Raw genomic sequence first — 19,001 nt, 5'->3', positions numbered from 1 at the left:
ACACGCCGAGATTTTAATCAGCTGTCTGGGAAGCTGGGCAGCCCGGACTCGGAGTCTGGATGCTGACTGGATATATGCCGCATAGAACAGACTGCTAGATCGACACTTTCGCTGTGTGCGAATGCGAATTAAATGCCCGTTTGCGAGTCACGTCTTTTCACAGTTAGCAACTTTATTAAAACTAACGGGCATGGCAAATAATTAAAACGCAGCGCAAAATTGCAAATTGCCTGCCGTGTAATAAATAGAATCATCAGAGTGGCTGGCTCCCAAGGGGAGGAGTTCCTGGGTTGCCGGCCTCATCAGCATCGCCAAGCACATCTTCATCTTCAACTTGCTCATCATCATCATCATCAACATCAACATCATCTTCATCAGCGAAAGGCAGCGAAAAGCAGCGGCAGCATTATTTTAATTCACTTAGCATCGCTGACGTTGGTTTTGTATACACGCAACGAAAATGGGTGATAATTAGTAGGCAAAAGTAAGTAAGAGAAATTATTTAGCAACTGTGAAAGCAGCATAGAAACAATCAGAGATTTGATAGTAGTGCCAAAGCAACTTGAACTAGAGAAAGGAACATCATTCCTTAGAATAACTGAAAAATGTACAATTAGAACACAATTTCTCGCAGTGCCTGTCTTGGCCCGGCTTCGCTGCTCTTGGCCTTGCACACCAATGTGAGCTTGACTGAATGTGAAGCCAAGACTACGGCTTTTGTGGCCGGTTGCCTGGCAGCTGGACAAACCAATTATAAAGCGTGGAGTTTGATGTGCACGTGTTGGATAGCTGGATAGTTGGAGAGTTGGCGATTGGGAGAGGCTCCGATCGCGATCGCGATCTCTAACCCGCGGCGGGCATATCCAAATGGGAATATATGAATGTCGGCCAGCGGCCAATTAACGTGCGATAAGCGCTGAGCAGGCGAATTAGCTGCTATCTGAGATCGGCGGGGAAAAGTAGGTGAAAGATGGCGAGTGTGGCAAGTGGATTACAGGTAATTTCAATAGCGGCATTCTCGAGCTTCAAATTAAAGTTCAATTACTAAAGTACAATGATTGCAATAATTCCTCTCTGTTTGGACTATACTTCCCCTTGGTAGTGTGTTTATCTAGTCGGATATGAGCACCTGATCGCTTGCATCACCCAAACTGCTGACTGCCAAAGGGGGGAAATGGGCTGAGTGACACTCACATGCGGCAGAGCCCCAAGTCCACAAGTTCACAAGATTGGCTGTCAGCAATCTTTCGCCATGATTCAAACTCGTCGTCGTCGTCGAGTGGCTTTTGCGGCTTTTATTTTGTGGTTCTTGGGAGCTGACCCCATTCAATGTCATTAACTTGGCCCAAGGTCTGTTTGCTTTTCAGCTTTCAGCTAGCCCCGCAGACTGGGGCAATTTCGCATAATTGGCTGAAAATTATGAAATGCTACGAGGCACCAATCGCTGCCTCATCCTCCTTCTCCGCGTTGCGGTGGCATCTTCATTTCAGTCGTTGCCCGTTGAACTCCGATGAACTCGCTGCTCCAACCTGCACCTGCAGAAAATCCCTTCCTAATTGCTTTGCTCAGATCTACAAGGTATATGCTTCCATCTACCCATTTTATATTTCTTTTCTATATGGTGTTGAATGCAACGAATTTTTGTCAGTGTGCGTTCTTTGGCCAGCCTGTCAGCGAGTCCAACTGTTCGCCCCCAGGCCAAAACTAAAACATCTTCCATGTTCAGGGGTTTCATGGGTTCCATGGGTTCGGGCTGCTCGACTTCCTTTCACCGGCGATCTCAACTGTAAACGTTCCAGTCACTTAGTCAACAATCTGTTGCATCTAATTGTCTCTGCAACAAATTACTCAATTCCAGTTGAATGCTGAAAGCAGATCGGGCCTCAGCATCAGCATCATCATCAGCATCAGAATCAGCATCAGAATCCGATCTCCAGATGCAGATGGACAACGAGAATGAGAGATCCCAACGAGGAGCGACGAGGCTGGTTGGTCAACAGGTTTGACATAATTTTCACTTTAGTTTGTTTTTAAAAGCACACATTTGCACGCAGCTGAGGGATCCCCAACCGATCTCCAACCGATCTTCTCAAGAGCGGATCACTGCGAGGACGATAATGATAATGATGATGACGCTGCGCCGAGTAACTCAATCGCAGAGTCCCACATGGTCACCCAGCTCCCATCTCCAGATCCAACTTGGCGATGAGTCAAACATGCACTTTAGTGGGCGTGGCGCACTTCCGCAAGTCATTTGCTGCGGTTCTGGTGAGGATCGGGGTGGTGGTCTTATAATGGAACATTTTAATGCTGAAACCGATGCTTAAAATCAAAGCCATAAAAGCGAAGTGGGCAAAAAGTGCGGCACAGTGGATGGAGTGCTCATTTATGTTGCACATATTAAATATATATCTTTAATCATATAAATACCAGACATGTGGCCTAATTGAGATGAAATTCCTTAACCCTTTGAGTCCCAAAAAAGATTAAAATTAGACAGCTTTTGTGCGCTTTCAGTGCCATCGTGCAGCGTTGATGGGGACAATAATGGTGCTGTCGAGAGTGCAGTTGCCACAGTCGCAAGATAAATACTCGAGGCAACTTGATCAGTGGCACACGGAGATCATCAGCACAGCACACGAAACATGGCCCAGATGGAAACGATGGAACCGATGGAACCGATGGATGCGCTGCCTGGTTAATGGAGGAGGGTAAAAACTTGCCAACGGAGACACGTCAACAATGAGGCATAAAAACGGGAGCACAGTCGCATGCAACATAATTGAAAGCAATTTGTGGTCCTGAATCGGAGTCTCTGCTCCCCAGATCTCTGGGATCCCTGGCCACAGATCGTCGGCATAAACATTACATTGATTGCCATTGCCCCACACTCGCTGCTCACTTCATCCAATCCCCATTCCCCTTCCATTCCCCATCCATTCCCCACCCATCCATCCAGCCATCCGTTCATTCATTCATTCACTCACTCACCTGCCCAGCCAGTCACTCACTCACTCGCTCACTCCATCAGTCACACGTGTTGTTTGTCAATCTGGAGCAAGAGGATCGCACACTTGTACACTGAAAAAAGTATTACCTCATCTATCTAACAACTAAGAAGATTGCATTTTGAATACAGCTGCTTCGTGTGGCAAAAGATAGCTTCAACCCATACTAAGCTGTCTTAGGTTTCCTTCTGAATCTATAGTTGTGTATAGTGATTTTTCTCAGTGCACAGCTGCATGAAATCACCAGAAGGTGAACGGCTGCTCGAGTGGAGCGGAAGTCGCTCAGTTCCGCCGCACGGCAGTCCATCTTCACTTTCCTGCCACCTGAAACGCTCTATTCTCGGCTCCAGAAGCGCAGATCTTGGATGCCCTAGTTGGATGGGGTAGATGGGGTTGTGTCGGCTGTTACGCAACTGTGGCAATGTCTTTGATTTGTATCTGCTGGCCGCCACTTCCAAAAAAGTAATTGCAAACAGCTGAGCAGCATGTGCGGCCAGTTGGTTTTCCGTTTTGGAATTGCCTTTCCCAAAATTCCTGAATTGTGCAACTTTTGATTGTGAGTGCTCTATATTTGCGCGCTGCCCGCCATGTGATTACAAATATTGTGGCGCACTAGCAGATTTCTTAAGTTTAAGATTAAAACTCCCATTTCAAGTAGCGATACTACCGTATTTGCCGCTGAATTAAGTGTAGTTTACAAACCATTTGACCGCGACAAATGGCACTCTGCGAACCATTAAATTCAGGGTTGAATCCATGACGAATTCACTCCTTTTCGCTCTTTTTGGGGTCATTTCGCCGCAGATAAGCTCCGCTGAGCAATCAACTTGGGAATGGGGCTTTTGGATATGTGTACATACGATATGTGTACTGTATACACTCATTTCATGTGTGATACATGCAGTAGCCACTTCCTATAGATGTCGGGGTTTTATCATTGCGATGTTTTCATTTTTGCCCGCCAGACAATGAATGAAATGAGTTTCTTGCTTCAGAAGGAAACTCTGAAGTGCTCGAACTGCACAGTTGGATGATCGCATATACACACATGTTAAAGTTCATTTTGAGAACTTGGTCTTAGTTCTTGCTTAAGCTTTATTCTCTGCCCAGGAAGTTTCTAAAACAAAGTCTGTTTCCCAATTGGCCACCGCTTTGCCTCAGTGCACTTTGAATGTCATCTGCACGCATTTTCGCCTACTTAGCATTTAAGTTGCGGACTTGAACGCGCAAGGCGAACTGCAGTATATTGCATATAATAAAATCCAGGTGGTGCAACTGGTGTGCTGTGTGATCTCTGGCTTGGATCGTTCGAGTGAACAGCTGTTCGTTAAAGCTAATGCCAAATCACGCATACGCCTCGTTGTGCGGCCAAGCGTTGCAAATCGCCTGTGTGTGCTTAGGTGGCCCCCGCGATTGCCCCAGCTGCCCCAGCAATTCAAGTGCAGTGCCCATCAATAAAGTGAAATTTGTTGGATGGCTGGGGAGCTTCTGCTGCTGCTGCTGCTTCTGGTGGCACTGAGTCCACATGAATGCGGCACGGTATCCACATACTTGTATTTATTTTCATCAGCAGCAGCTGAGCAGCAGCAACCGGACGCACGTGTTCATTTTCATTTGGCGCAGAGAACCCAACAATGATAAACAGCCGCAGTCGTGCACTGGCAAAAAAAACTGTAAGTAATAAGGGGGAAATAAACTCCATACTCATTTTAATTAAAATCAAATCACTAAAGCGCTTCAAAACTTAGTAAATATTGATATGCCAAACTTTGAAGTTATTATTTTCTATTTGTACCCCGTTCCATGCAACCTTTAAATAGAAAATCAGTTTAAATTCATGATTTATTTAATTGAATATATAATATTTGTATTTTTTTGAGTGCTGGCAGAATCTTTGTAGACGGGGGCCCAGCGGAAGACGACCGGCAACTGCGGAAATTATTCATTCAAACTGCTTGACTGCGTCGGCCGAGTTTGTTTCTGTTTTTTTTTTTTTCATACAAAGCTGTGGTTTTTTCATATTCAATGCAGAAGAAATTTGAAATTCATACAAATTGCAGGGCGCAGCAACAAAGGCTTTTAAGAGGGGGAGGGGGGAATGGAGCCACCCATGCAGCTCCACAATGTCCGGCAGTTACTGCTACCATAGTTACTACTACTACTACTAAAATACAATACTCGTAAAAAGCAACTGTCCGTCAAAAAGTCAGCGAAGCGCGGAGGAGCAAAAAAAACGCCAAGCTTTTGTTTGGCTTTGGCCCCTAATAATTATTGCTGCCCCCTTTTTTTGTACGTTTCTATGTTAGCAATTGCATAACACAAAGGCCCAGATGAAAGGCCCAGCTTTCTCCTTCACTCCAATTCAAACCAATCCAAACCAATCCATCAAGATCACTTTTTTTGGGGAGTAAAACAAAAGCCAGCGAACTTGGCGCGTCTTTCACACAGGTGTGCTCAATCAATCAACATGAGATCACATTAAACCGCAGGGCAACAATGGCCACGATAATCACACTCAGCTGGGCCGAGTCCAAGTCCAAGTCCCCCCTGCTACAGTGGAACCTCGCTATTCAAGCTCACTAAATGCTCACCTGATCGAAACAAGAGCTTAGTTAAGTTCACATTAGCCCAGCTTGACTGTAGTTTTGGAGCTACGCACCCGCAACGCGTTCCATGCTCCACGCACATGTGTGTGGAAAGCCTTTGTTGCGTTTTTATATAATGTAACTGCTTGGCCGGGGGGCCTCATTAAGACCCTCACATTCAATGACCATTTGTGGCCACCTCGCGGCTTTTGGGGGGCCAAAGGGGGGGCATCGCCTGAATGGACCAAGCTGATTGCTGTAACATTCCACACTTAATTAGCGGCGCTTGAAAGAGTTGTACGCTGGCGCAGAGATTTTCGACTTTGTTTTCTTTATGGCCAAAAGAGCACGAAACTGGGAAGAAAAGCGGTCATTAACGTGGCTTGTATTGCCAGCAGGAAGTGGGATTTCTAAGCCCCAAGAATAACTACATGAATACAGTACTCAGTTTAGAATGGAACATGTTAACAAGTTATGCAAAATTATTCTTATTTTGGAATATAATATAAAGAAAATGTAGAGCAGAGGACTTAATCCCAATTGGCCGCCTGTCAGCCGCTTTCCATATGAAAGTAATCAACCGCTTTCCCCCCCCTCCAAAGGGAGTGCCATCCACATGAAAGAGCCGAAAAGCCAAAAAGCCGAAAAGCCGCAAGTCAATATTTGTCGCCATGAGCTGAGCAATTTTGATTGGATATTTGTCGTGGCCCCTCTGCCAAAGCCACAAGTCTGAAAGGAGGCGACAAGTGCGCCGGACTGTCCATATTCTGTGTGTGCTAGCGCTGAGCCAAATTAGCATATGAATAAACTTTCGGTCGGACTTGGTTTCTGGCGCGGCTCGGGTGTCCCACTGTAGAAGGCGGTACTTTGGCAGCCGGCGGTACATCAAAGAGCAAGCGGACCACACCGAATCGCGGGCGATGGTGGGGCAGGGGTGCGGGGTACGGGGTGGCAACATGTGCACTTTAACGCACATGAAACTGATCCCAAATTGGAGGTCACGTAGTCGTCCGCGGCAATGGCCAGTGCAGCACACTCGCAGAAAAGAAATCCAGATACCCCAAGTGAAATCACCACGAATGAGTAATTAAACAAGCTGAAAAGTAGATATTCATAACTTGGCTACTTTAAGTAGAACTACAAATTGTTGAAAAGATCTTCCGGGTTAAGTGTTGTAATTGCTTTATAGTAATCTTAAAAAAGGGGAAGAACAGAGATCTCATTCCATCTTAGTAAGGAACATCTGTTAGTTGTAATGCTAAAAAATATATAAATCTTACTGGTATTTTCATTACACTTCCTGGAACTGATGATGGATTTGTAGTGGCTCATGTTAGGTGGAATTTTCGCTGGGTGTCGATCGCCGAACGCCTTCGTTTTGGCCCGGCTCATATAAATTACACAATGCAGCCGCCGAGACGCAACAACAAATCGAATGGCAGCGGACCGCAACCGCCGATGGAGGCAAGTGAAACCCTGTAAATGCAATGAAATGGTTTTTAACTTGTGCAATTTTTCAAAAGCCCAAACCGAACGGCAAAAGCGGCCGAAGACGAAATGGAAGATCGCGGCGGCGGCATACCAATGATATGGTTTTTGATGTTTCAACAAGGTCAGAGCAGCTGCCACTCCCCCTGAACCCCTGAACCCCTGACCCCTGGAACGCCTCTACAATCGCAGAGCAAACAAAGGCCATAAACATAATGCGCAGCTTCACGCAATTTGTCGAGCCAAGGATCGATACACTGAGAGAAAACGCAATGGCTTTTAGTCTACAGAAGTATCTTAGTATGTATGCTATGTATGAGTGCTAATTGTGGAAATAGATATGTAGTTAAATAATCATTTCTATATAAGTTATTTATTTATTGATCTGAATACCACACATATTAAAGTTATGGCCATGATTCCCACTTGGCTTAGTTCGAGTTCGAAGGTTTTGGCCTGACCAGCGAATTGGACTTGGCCCTGTCTCAGTTCGTCTTGGTTAACTCGAGTTAAGTTCGCTTCGCTGGTTCGGGTTCAAAACCGAGTCTTTCTCTTTGAACCCAAAGCGCCGATCTCGAGGATTTGGGATCGGGATCGGGAAATGGGGTCTTTGGGGCTTGGGACCTCTGATTGGCGGTCTTTTGGCCCATCAGGGGATCGATTCGGCACGCTTGGGGATTTGCATCGGATGCAGATCGTGAAATCCCAAGGGTCACAGGCAGTTTAAAAGCTATTAGTGGTAATGGTTAACGATTTGTAGCAAGGGATTGGGCGGGTCCAAAATGGGACCGTCAAATTGCCAGTTTTAAAATCAGCAATGTATTTAAATATGTATGTTGTGTGATTTTGCAATACTATTTCATTTTCTTTTATAATAAAAGCAATCGATTTTTACTTTGCAACACATAAGAATTTATATTGTATGTACATATTTCTAGTTTACATATTTGCATATGTAATATTCGCGAATGTTACGTTACAGTCCTCTCTTTTCCAGTAGTTTCCAAGATCACAGCGAAAGAGAGCAAAGTTCCGTTAGATCCTCGCTTATTCCTTTTTCTAAGTCAGCCGCCATTTGCCATTTAATAGTTGCGCTTTTCGCTGACGGTCGCGTTTTCGCAGCACGTGTTTTAATTAGTTTTATTAAGCCAAAAGTGTTCGGAAAAGTGAAAGCTTGTGTTAATACTTAATAATCTTTGCATAGGCAATCTTTTTGTTTCGATTTTGAGTAATTAAAACACCTGCAAGAAGTAAAAAACCTGCAAAAACCGCCTGCTTCAGAGCACGGTGCGTGTGTGTGTATGCGTGTGAGCGTCAAAAAGTTGCAGTGGCCAATTTTATGTTAATTAGACATCATAAGGGAGTTATTCTACCTTAAATGAATGCACTGTCGGTTAGTTAGTATGTCAGTAATAACGTGCGAATTCAAAATGCAATAAATAATTCAAATTTACGGTTTTTAATTCGTGCATTCAGCGGGTGACGCGCGTTTTTATGTGTGTGTGTGGGTGTTCGCGATGCGACAATTTCGCCGTGTTTTAATTGCGTCGTGCTCCTACTTCGCCGTGCATAGATGCAAGTGTGTTGGCAATGATGTTAAATTCGCCGCAAATAGTGGTTATGGTTTGCGGCGAGTTTTGATATCCCATTTTTTATTTCTTTTTTTTCTGTTCCATTATTTATTTTCTTGTGCATCAATTAATAAAAATTTTAACATCTTGGCCGTGTTAAAATGAAGGTGTTTAATTGGAGATAATTTCTCATTGTAGTGTTCATTTTTGTTTTATATTTTAATGTGTTCATCAAATGAAAAGGATCAATTTTCATCGTAGTGTTTATGTTTTTGTTTTTTATTTAAATGTTTTCAAAAAGTGAAAAATTACCATTGCAAAGTGTTAATTCTTGTTTTTTTTTTAATGTGTTCAAAAAATGAAAAGGAAAGTTTCCTATTGTGATTTAAGTTTATTTTTGTTTAAAGTGTTCAAAAAGTGAAAAGGAAAAATTCCCATTTTAAAGTGTTTATTTTTGTTTTTTATTTAAATGTGTTCAAAAAGTGAAAAGTCAAATTTCCCATTGTAATGTGTTTATTTTTGTTTTTTATTTTAAAGTGGTAAGAAGGTGAAAATACATATATTCTCTTCTGCAGCAGAAACGAAGATCTACAATCAAAGATGTGCCAATTTCGGTAAGTTTTAATGTATAATTCTTAAATTTTTTGTAAATGTTTGTAAATATTCTGAAAAGTCTCACAACGAAAAGTTTTTATTATTATAATATTCTAAGTTTCAGGGTTATTTCCTTTTAAGTTTTTATTATTCTATTTTGCAAAGCCATCAAATTGGTAACCGAATTTTTATTTCGAGTACCTATACCCCAATGATTTTCCACCTAACGCAATCAATAAAACGGAAAACCCACTCCTGCCAGGGAAAAATTGATCAAAGGCCCGTGGTCGGGCTGTTTGTATACGAATAAGTATCAAAATGTATATGTTTTATTGACTGCGGATGCAGTTCATAAACAATGCCATTGGTGGGCAACCCGTACTCGCCGTCGTAGTCTGCTATCCGGAGTCCGGGGTCCGTTGTACGTTGTCCGTTGTCCGGAGTCCAAAAACAGTCCGTGATCCGTAGCCGCAATATGGCGCGCATCTGTTACATGTTACCATATTTTTCCCAGCCGCCGGTTCGTGGAGAATATCGTGTATTTATGAAATCAAACATAAGGTAGCCAGTCGATTGGTTCTATATCGTTTCCCCTTTGCAGCTGCACATTTGGCACACATGACAGCGGAAATTTTCAGAAAAAAGGGGGGCGGCTGGGGCGGAAAACCACACACATGGCCCCGGCAGCCAAAAAAGGGAGGATTTTTATGCATTTCCAGTTAAATCGGAAGTGGAAATCAAGATCCAAGATCCAGAAAGAAGGCAGATGAGCGTGCCGCGATTATCACGCTATTTCTGGAAGATCGGGGTTGCCCGAATGGTACCCACATGTCACTCTGCTTCCTCTTCCCCCGCCCCGAGAGGGGGCTGAATGTGGGCGGGGTGTATTTCCCGACGAGCTGCTAATGATGCCAACGGGTTAAATTGCGCGTTGTCATCTATTTTGGGGCAGACACAACTCTTGTTCATACACTCACCTGAATGGGTTCGTTGAATATTTGATTACAGTAAAATGTGAAAAATATTTGTTACTTCCAAACTATATTTGAGTTTCCTCAGTCTTATAAGCTATTAAATTGAGTTTTCTACCTATTCAAAATGAGTATAAAAGTGTTAGAGAGTACCTCAAGTTCCCAAGTCTCCTGGGAAAAATGAAAATCTGCCTATATTCTCTTAAATTGTTTGTTATAGTCCACCTACTGTTGCCCAATATTTTAGCGTTGTTTCTTGATATAACCAGCGTGTCATATTTTACGATCAGCCATAGTCCACGAAATGGGCGTGCTCTTGGGAACACTTTTCTCGGTGTTATGAGCTTTAAATTTAAACTGGCAGCGCGATTTGGAGGCCTCGAAAGCCGTGCGGTGTGTCAGATGATTTCTTCGACAATTTCGGCCGCGGCAGTATTCGGGCATTCAAAATGCGTTTTGACACAAAATTGACATTTAACAAACTTGTTGGCCATGTTGAGGCAACTGTTTAGTGCAACGAGCCTCGACAAGTGCATAAAACACGCCCCAAAACGACGACAAGTGCGTTGTCAATGTCTGTGGATGCCGCGGAAAATGCAAAAAAGGCAAAATAAGCAATGACGCCAAAATGGTCAGCACTGGGCGAACAGTTGGCCACGTTTCGATCCGATCCGACCTGCCACCGCCATATAAAGCGGCATATGGCGGCGCTGCCTCTGGCTCTATATGGCCATTCGACCGATATTTCAAATATATACTATGTTGGCTCTTTCGTTTTGCCGGCCTGCGTATTTGGCGAATTATTTCAGCCAGCTGCCGCAATGCGAGTCCATAAAGTCATATAATCCTGCAGCTGGTGTTGGAGGCCTTACACCTTTCACAATCTGACATAAGCTTCATAGCCAGATACTTTGAAGAGATACTTTTGTTTTTAGGGCATCCAAAACGAGCAGGTAACTTATGTGGTACAAACTTGTGATGTAAACTATAAAGCTCTGAAGTCTACGACTTTGGTCATCAAACCAACAAATAGAAGTCAACATATTTTTCAATTAGGCCTGAAGCTAGTGGAAATTGAAAACCCCAATTAGAATCCTGTTTATGGGCTGTGATTAATCCCAGAACGGCATCCGCATCCTCTCGCATCCTGCAATCTCAGTTCTAAACATTTGCAGCGCATTAAGCTGATTAATTGAAGTCATCATGGACTGTGGCAGGCTGTGAGCAAGAAATTGGAGGCCGGAGACGCCACCAGATTGCCACATAAATTCACTTAAGATTGCAACAAGCTCCGCCGATGGCAATTTGTAGACAGTGCCATCTACTGTGACTCTCTGCCGAGTTTTTCTTCGAGTCTAACTTTGGATTCAACTCCAACTGGGGGACACTCGAGTTCTACACTCAGCGAAAAGGGCAAAGTTTCCAACCATTAGGATTAGCACATATCAGTGCTAGTAGCGGACTTAGCTATAATACAATGGTGCCTTGTTTTTCTGTGTGTAAGCCAGCACCCGGAAAGCAACTGTGACAGACTTGCAGGGGAAATGATTAAGCGAACATTTAGTGGCTGCTAATGAATGTGGTGCAGCATCAGCAGCCAAGTTGCAGTTGCAATTGCAATTGCAGGGGCAGCAAATGTCACACGCGATGTTCGGGGTCGCGAACTGCTGCGAACGACAAACGGAGGCGTCTTCGCAGCCAATCAAGAATCAAGAATCCAACGGAGCTGGAGCTGGAGATGTGGAAATGTGGAAATGTGGAGAAGCCACAAGCCTGCACAGAAGAACTGATCGTCAGCTGCGCTCGGCTGCAGACAAACTGCAATTGACTTGAGCACTGCCATCGCCATCGCCCCTCCTTGAGTGCCGGCGCGTCATAATCCCACATGGTCTGGGTCTGGGTCTGGCTTTGGATCCAGCCATAGTATCTGCATCCATGGTTTCCAGGCCGCATCTGAGTCTGCGGCGGTGTCTGCCGCTTGCCGTTGACTCGTCTGGAATGCAGATGTGTGCAGTTGCAGTCGGACAAGCGGCCAATCATGTGGTGAACACTGCGGAAAATTGGGATCTATTACAAATTGCGAGCATACGTAAAGTATATGATGACAAAGCACAGCCAAAATCTATTTGTATTTATTCCTTCAAGCCGGATTTGATTACATAGTTTTGGGAGTTTACTTTGCCCATAGTTTTCTTGAATTCAAAGATTTTGGTGTCCGTTTCGACACATGATTTGTGGCCAGTGTTCAACCCACTTGCTGCTCTACAGTTTTATATCAACAACGCTAGGCATTCAGTCAAGGAGTCGTCATCGGAGCAGTCGTCCCCATTCCATTCCATTCCCATTGCAATCTTATTCCCATTCCACAATTTCACTTCCCACTTCCTTGGATGCAGATGATGCAGCTGCGAAATTCACCAGATTGTACAAATATTACTTCTACACTTGAAGACTAATTAAATTTGAATTTTCGCATTAAACGAGCGGGAGAGAGTGGGATGCTGATGATGATGTGGCGGCGACTCAGGGGAGGCTGACTTATAGAGGACCACTCGAGCTCCAAACGGTGACGCAGCTGCAGATGTTATGCGAGATCCTAATAAAAGACACACTTGCAGAGGCGTTTTGCCTGCAGACAACTTGGACCTGGCTCCCTGCGTTGCTGTTTTTCCATTCGATTTGGCTACATATTCAGCCGTACAGCCGTACAGCCATGCAGGCCCGATCCCCTTTCCCCCGCATCCTGCATACTCGAGCTGCCGACTTGCCACTTGGCTGGTGGTCCAAGGCGTCTAAATTTATGGCTTAATTTGGCGCTCTTGTTAAATGCGTGTGTTTGTTTGTTTGTTTGTGGGGGGGCGGCTGTGTAGGAGGGCGGTACTGTCAAAAATTTTGACATTTTAAGTGTGTTGTTCTGGCGAGTGGGCAAATGTTTTAACAGCAAAGTGCAGTTGCTTAATTGCCAAGATGAAGAGATGCTCCAATAAGACTAGAAATGGAATATGCGTGTAATTGTGGTATTACTATTAGAGAAATGGGATCAGATCGAAAACTCTCTCATGATTTAATAGCGCTAACTTGTATTTTAATGTATTTGTATTTCGATTTACATGTTTAAACTTCCAAAAAAGGAGGTGGAGAAATCTAACCCGAAAAGCAGATACACGTGTGTAAGTACACAAACTTTTACGGCACACTGTAATCGGCTTGTCAGTGGGCTGTGGTAAAAACATTTTCGCATATCGATCGATTTGCATAGAGTTTTAGAGCCAAAGGTAGGGTTCATTCGCCGCCGATTTCTGGTCTGTCTGACTGTCTGGCCAAAGTCGATTGGTAATCGAGGATTGTCCGAGATACTGGTGAATGTCTTAACTGGCCTCCCAATCCGAACAGCAAACTACAAAATGCGGGGGCGATTGCGGCCGAACCTTTTCTAATTGTCATGCGACAGGGCAGCTCCGGATGTCAACAATGTTCCAGCGATGTTGTGTTTCTCGTGTCGCTGTGCGTGCCTTGTAGTTGCGGTGGGCTATTCGATTGGTCTGCTACTTTCTGAGGGGGCTTTGTAGTATTTTTCAGTGTCAGCTGGGTCTGATTTGAATGCGCGTTTGGTCTGGCTTTGGCCATTTTGGTGGGCCCATTTGAGTGCCGCGCTGGGCCGTTAACAAATCGGGCTACAATTAAGCCAAAAACAACGGCGACACGACAACGACTTGATGTCTGAGCTTTAAAAATAGCCACTCCTTGTCTGTCTGTCTGTCGATTTTTTACATAATTATAATTAGCCCCAGCCGGAAATCGGTCAGCCACTTGACGGCCTTTTACGGAATTGTCGCATAATTGAAATTTAATTTGGGTTAACAGAAGGCAGGGTCTGAGCTTCTTATGATAATTCACACTACATGGTTTATTTATAAGTGTTTTTCCGAGTCTGAAATTGGTTTAATATAATTTATATATGTACACTTGCTATTAAATACAAGTATGTGTGGTGTGTGGGGGGTGTGTGCCAACTAGTTTGTCGTGCCATAAGGTGCAAAAGTTATGATTTATTCGATTCGAAAATAAAGATAACACCCGTTCGGGGTTTGTGGCAGCAGGGGGCAACAGGGGGCAACATCGTGCCGACGCCAGCAGCTCTAAGTCTGCCACAATGGAGGTGACAAATCTTGGCCAGCCAGTTGGATTAGACACCTGCGGATTGCGACACCGGCAGAAGCAGGAAACTAGGATTGCCCAAATGGTCATGGATGAGATGCATCTCGAACATCTCAGTATGGAGAGTGAGCATGTGGCCACAGAAGCTTAACACAATCTTTAGACTACTCTTTCTGAGTCGGTTACATTGGCAAAAGAGATAATCATTCTAAGTAATTTAAGAAATGCTAATGTGATGTATAATATTTGCCTTAGACTTTTCAACTATGCAAATAAATACCAAATGCTATTTATTTCTAGGCCAAGTGCTTGAAAAGTTAATCGAGCTATAACCACTTATGCAAACTGTTAAGATATTATCAAATGATTATTATTTTAATTGATCGCTTATAAGCACTTTAACTACATACAAATACAAATGATTGAGTACTTGTCTAAACCGTGCTAGTTTAAAGTTATAAGCTGATTATATGGAATACTTTAATCCAATCAAATAGTAAATGTACAAAAATAGGAAAAACCCAATTCCATCTTCTCATTCTTTGATTAAGAGAAAGCTCTCAACATTCCACTCTTTCTTCAATAAATTCTTGTCTTCCCGCATTTAAAGCGGGAATGATGAATTTCCATCTGCAACATTTTCCAGCTTTCTGCTACGTGACCTTATACAAAAACCGCGGGCAACTGAATCTCGGTAGCCTTCGAGCAAATTAGAGACGCTCCTTCTCCACTTTGTTGGCCAATTTGTGCACAATCTCCAAGGGAGCTAACCCAATCAAGCAAATTGATTGCGCCGCTCTTTTCTAGGACACAAATAAGAAGGCGTTCTCTCCCATGACCGTTCAAATCAAACAAATGCGTCAATTAAGTTTGTATAACCAAATTGAGGCGACACACGACCTGGACGTGCGTCAATTAGGGAAAAGGCTGCGCTAGAACATGATGTAGAATGGAGTTCCCATAGTGATGGTGGTTGATCGGATCCCGGGCACACGCCCACTTTCCACGGAAGGTGGAAGGTAGCCACGTGGCCGGGAATTTGTGCACTGAGTCAACAAGGCTTGGGATCGGACCTCATTAGTCAGTGCACTGCGAGAAATCATGGTATACTAAGTGCACAGCTCTAGTACATGACTTTAATTTAATTTGTGAGAGTTAAATATAACCAATATGGAATATCGTTTTATTTCAATACATTGAATCATCATAAGTTATGGCGTTGATCATATATAAATGAATACTCCTTCACGAACACATTTTCTTGATTTACTTAGCTGAGTGTGACCTGTGCTCAGGTAAAAGGGGAACGGAAACTGGGAACTCGCCAGCAGCTGCTTTGAATTCCTGGGACCACGTGTCAGAAATGCACGTCCACCTCCACCCCCAAAAAATATATATGCATACATATACTATATGTATAGGGTCTATGCTATAGACATTCCCCCGATTTTTGCACTCCCGGTACTCGTGTTGTGTTGTTGTTGTGTCGGCAAACAAATGTCGCCAAGCGCTGCTTGACCCAATTGCCATGCTGGGGTCATGATAATTTCAGGAGCTTTGGCTTTTGTGTATTTCGTGATCGTGAGTCGAGTTCAGGCAGCATTTTGCCCGGGCTATATGGCTATATGAATCTGAAGTCGGAGGCCAAACAGCAAGGCGCTCCTTTTGACGGTTGCAGTTTTGCACGTGGTCCCAAGGCCCGAAGACAACTGCAATTCGAAGACAATTTCTGTCTCGTTTCGGTTTCGGTTCCCATTTGCATAAAAATCAAAGTATAGAAATGCAATGTCTCTTGGCATGGACTTGGATTTATGGCCGGGTGGAAAAGAAGGCAGCGCCAAGGTGGGCGCCACACGAACGAAAAATCGATAGGAAAATGTCTACACAGCGTTTTCTTGTGGGGCCAATCTCGTACATTTTGGGGGTTGCATTTTCACTCTCTCGACTTTTTATGCAAATCAATTCAAAATGGCCGCCTTCTTGCGCCGTGAGAGCTCTCGGAAAATGCACTTTTAGAGAGAAAAAGAGAAGCATAGACACCTGAGAGCGAGAGTGGAGAGTCTCCAAAAAGTTTTGTCACCCGCACAACAATTAGGGGTTGCTGGGCTCCAAGTCTGAGGGGTTGTTCCCTGGGAAAGCTGCGAAATCGATTTATGTGGACACCAGATGCAAGGAATTTCGTTGGCTCAGCTTTAAGTGGCCTGGGTTTGATTGGGTCCAAATGTGGTAGAGGAACTTGTGCTTTAACCACCTCCAGAAGGTGTTGGTGGGAATCACTGGTACTTGGCACCAGATGCAACGCTTTCCGTTGGCTCATGGGTGAATACTCACTTTTGTGTGGGGACACAACGTATCAGTCTGAAATCCTATTGGATTTCTTGGTTATAGATCGAGCTGGCTCAGTCAGCGCATAGCTTGCCGCCTCCTTTGGACATCAGATGCAAGGAATTTCGTTGGTTGAATTTTCGATTTTATGCTTACCACCCTGGGAATGTTATCTTTTAGTACTACCACTTAGTTTTAAAGGGTTTTTAGAAAAAGAAGCGGTAAATAGCAATTGCATGATGGAATTACCTGTAGTTTTTCAAAAAAAACCCCAATACAATTGCCAGCTGCCATTGATGATCCCAACCACTTGACAGCAAGGACGACGGGAAAAAAAGCTAAAGATAAGGGGCGGACTATGGCACAGCACACGTGACCTTTACAAAAGCGACACGAGGCAGCGTTCTGCTCATTAAGAGCGTCTGACAAGCGATTTTCGTGTTTCGATATGATCTTTGCAACATACCAAATCCAAAATCCCAGCCCTTTTTTAATGGTTCTACACCGCCTGAGATGAAATCTGCTAAGCTGACAAGGCTGCACTGTGGGCTAAATGCGTTAATCGGGGGAAGATTTCCCGCCCCTCAGCTGTTGCCACTGTTTTCCACTCCATTGCCTTTGTTTCCGCATTTTGTTCCGAGTTATATAAAATGCGATTTTGATTTCATTAAGATTGGGAAATGTGAGAATGACTGATGAGTATATGTATGGGAATAGAAATGGAATTATGTTCATGGAGTCTTTCGTTGCAATAGGATAGTAAAAATGTTGTTTTCCATATTCGGATTTTAGCCTTTTAAGTATATGTAGTCATTTGTGCTTTCTTTAAGACTATTCCCTTGACTTGACTACCCCTGCAACATCTGTTCGTCGCACATCCGTATCCTCTGGAGTCCGAGCCACGTAATCATGTTACGACATAAAACTGACATGACATTTTCAGCAAAAGCGATTAATATCGCACACGACTTGGACTTGGAAATTGGACTTGGAAGTTGCAAGTTGTAAGTTGCCCGATTGCGGATTGCAAGTTGCACGTTGCAAGTTGCAAGTCGGGAGTTGGATTTCGTATTCGTATTGTTGTCGGTGCCACTTCAGCAACTCTTGTTGCTCCCGGGGCGACTTGGAAAAGAGTCTTTTAAAATGACTTAATGGGGCACAGCTCATAAATTCACGAATTTGCATAAACCAAGACTATTTGGGCAACATCTGAGGGACAGTTGGAGGGAAGAGCCTTCAGGGCGAAGTGAGTCAGCTCGAAACTTGAAACGACGCTCGAGACCCGAACGACGCAAGAGTCGCATTGTCTGACTCTGTGTGACTGGCAGCCTAATAAACACAATTAACTTCATCATTTTGAACTCAAATTATTTCATTTCAATGCGATAAAATCGCAAATCACGAAGCGAAAGCTGAGCAGACAATAGAGCCAGAGGACCACGACCACGACAAACAGGACGGTCGGTGAAAATTAAGTCAAACTAAGGCCGCAAAACGTTTACCAATCGCAGCGATCGGTACAAGCCAGTTACACAGGGATAAATAGTCAATTATTAGGCAGGAAACAATATATGTGAAAATAACATTTTAAACTAATTCAAACGAAACGTAAACAAGTCCTAGAATTGTAGTTCTATTTGGACATATTTATTTTCTAAAATATTAATGGATTTTTCGAACGCAAATTTATATATTAAATTTATAATAATTATAATTCACTTTTCTTTAACGTGCTTAAGTGAATATCCTTAATGCATTCTGCTTTGTTTTGAGTGTTGAACCCGGTGGAATTGTCTGTCCAGAGTTGGAGCAGCCGCCCGCGCCACTTTCAATTGGAGTTTGCAGCCTGCTGCAGCTGCAACTTCGGGAATTGGAATGGGATGGGGAATGGGAACTGGGAACTGGAGTCCGGACTGGGATTGGGATTGGGATTGGGGGATCGGGATCGACGGCCTCGAAGGAGCAGAAGGAGAATAATGTTGCATGTCGCGCCAATTGTGTACACGATTTGACTTGGCAGCCTGACAGTGCCTGCTGCCCACTCTTTGGGCCTGTAGCTGCATTGCTGATTTTGCTGCTGCTGCTGCAGTTGCTGTTGCTGTTGCGGAGTTGCTGTTGCTGTGTCAGCTAATCAGACGGCAAGTATCTCATCTTCGAGGACTACTAGCAACTGCCAAAACACAGGCAACACAGGCAACACAGACAACAACAGCCAAGAGCCAACAGCAACATGCACACGAAACAAAACTACCAAGTCATGTTCGCTGCCTGCAAATAAATCTCTCGGCTGCTGGTCGGTTC

The 19,001-nt window shown here is 43.9% G+C and overlaps 1 long non-coding RNA gene across 2 annotated transcripts; it reads left to right on the top strand.

Moving 5' to 3' along the window:
• The first annotated feature begins 1,369 nt into the window (after positions 1-1,369).
• On the top strand, positions 1,370-7,052 carry LOC120321592. 2 transcript variants are annotated; one of them, XR_005561299.2, is made up of 4 exons: positions 1,371-2,000; positions 2,055-2,268; positions 2,518-4,681; positions 6,918-7,052. It is a non-coding gene; the product is annotated as an uncharacterized LOC120321592 (long non-coding RNA). The 2 variants fall into 2 exon arrangements; XR_005561298.1 differs by having other exon boundaries at positions 1,370-2,000; positions 2,055-4,681.
• The last annotated feature ends 11,949 nt before the right edge of the window (positions 7,053-19,001 follow it).

This window comes from Drosophila yakuba, chromosome 3L (assembly GCF_016746365.2).
Source record: "Drosophila yakuba strain Tai18E2 chromosome 3L, Prin_Dyak_Tai18E2_2.1, whole genome shotgun sequence".
Lineage (NCBI taxonomy): Eukaryota > Metazoa > Arthropoda > Insecta > Diptera > Drosophilidae > Drosophila > Drosophila yakuba.
This window is presented reverse-complemented; position numbering and strand designations above follow the sequence as displayed.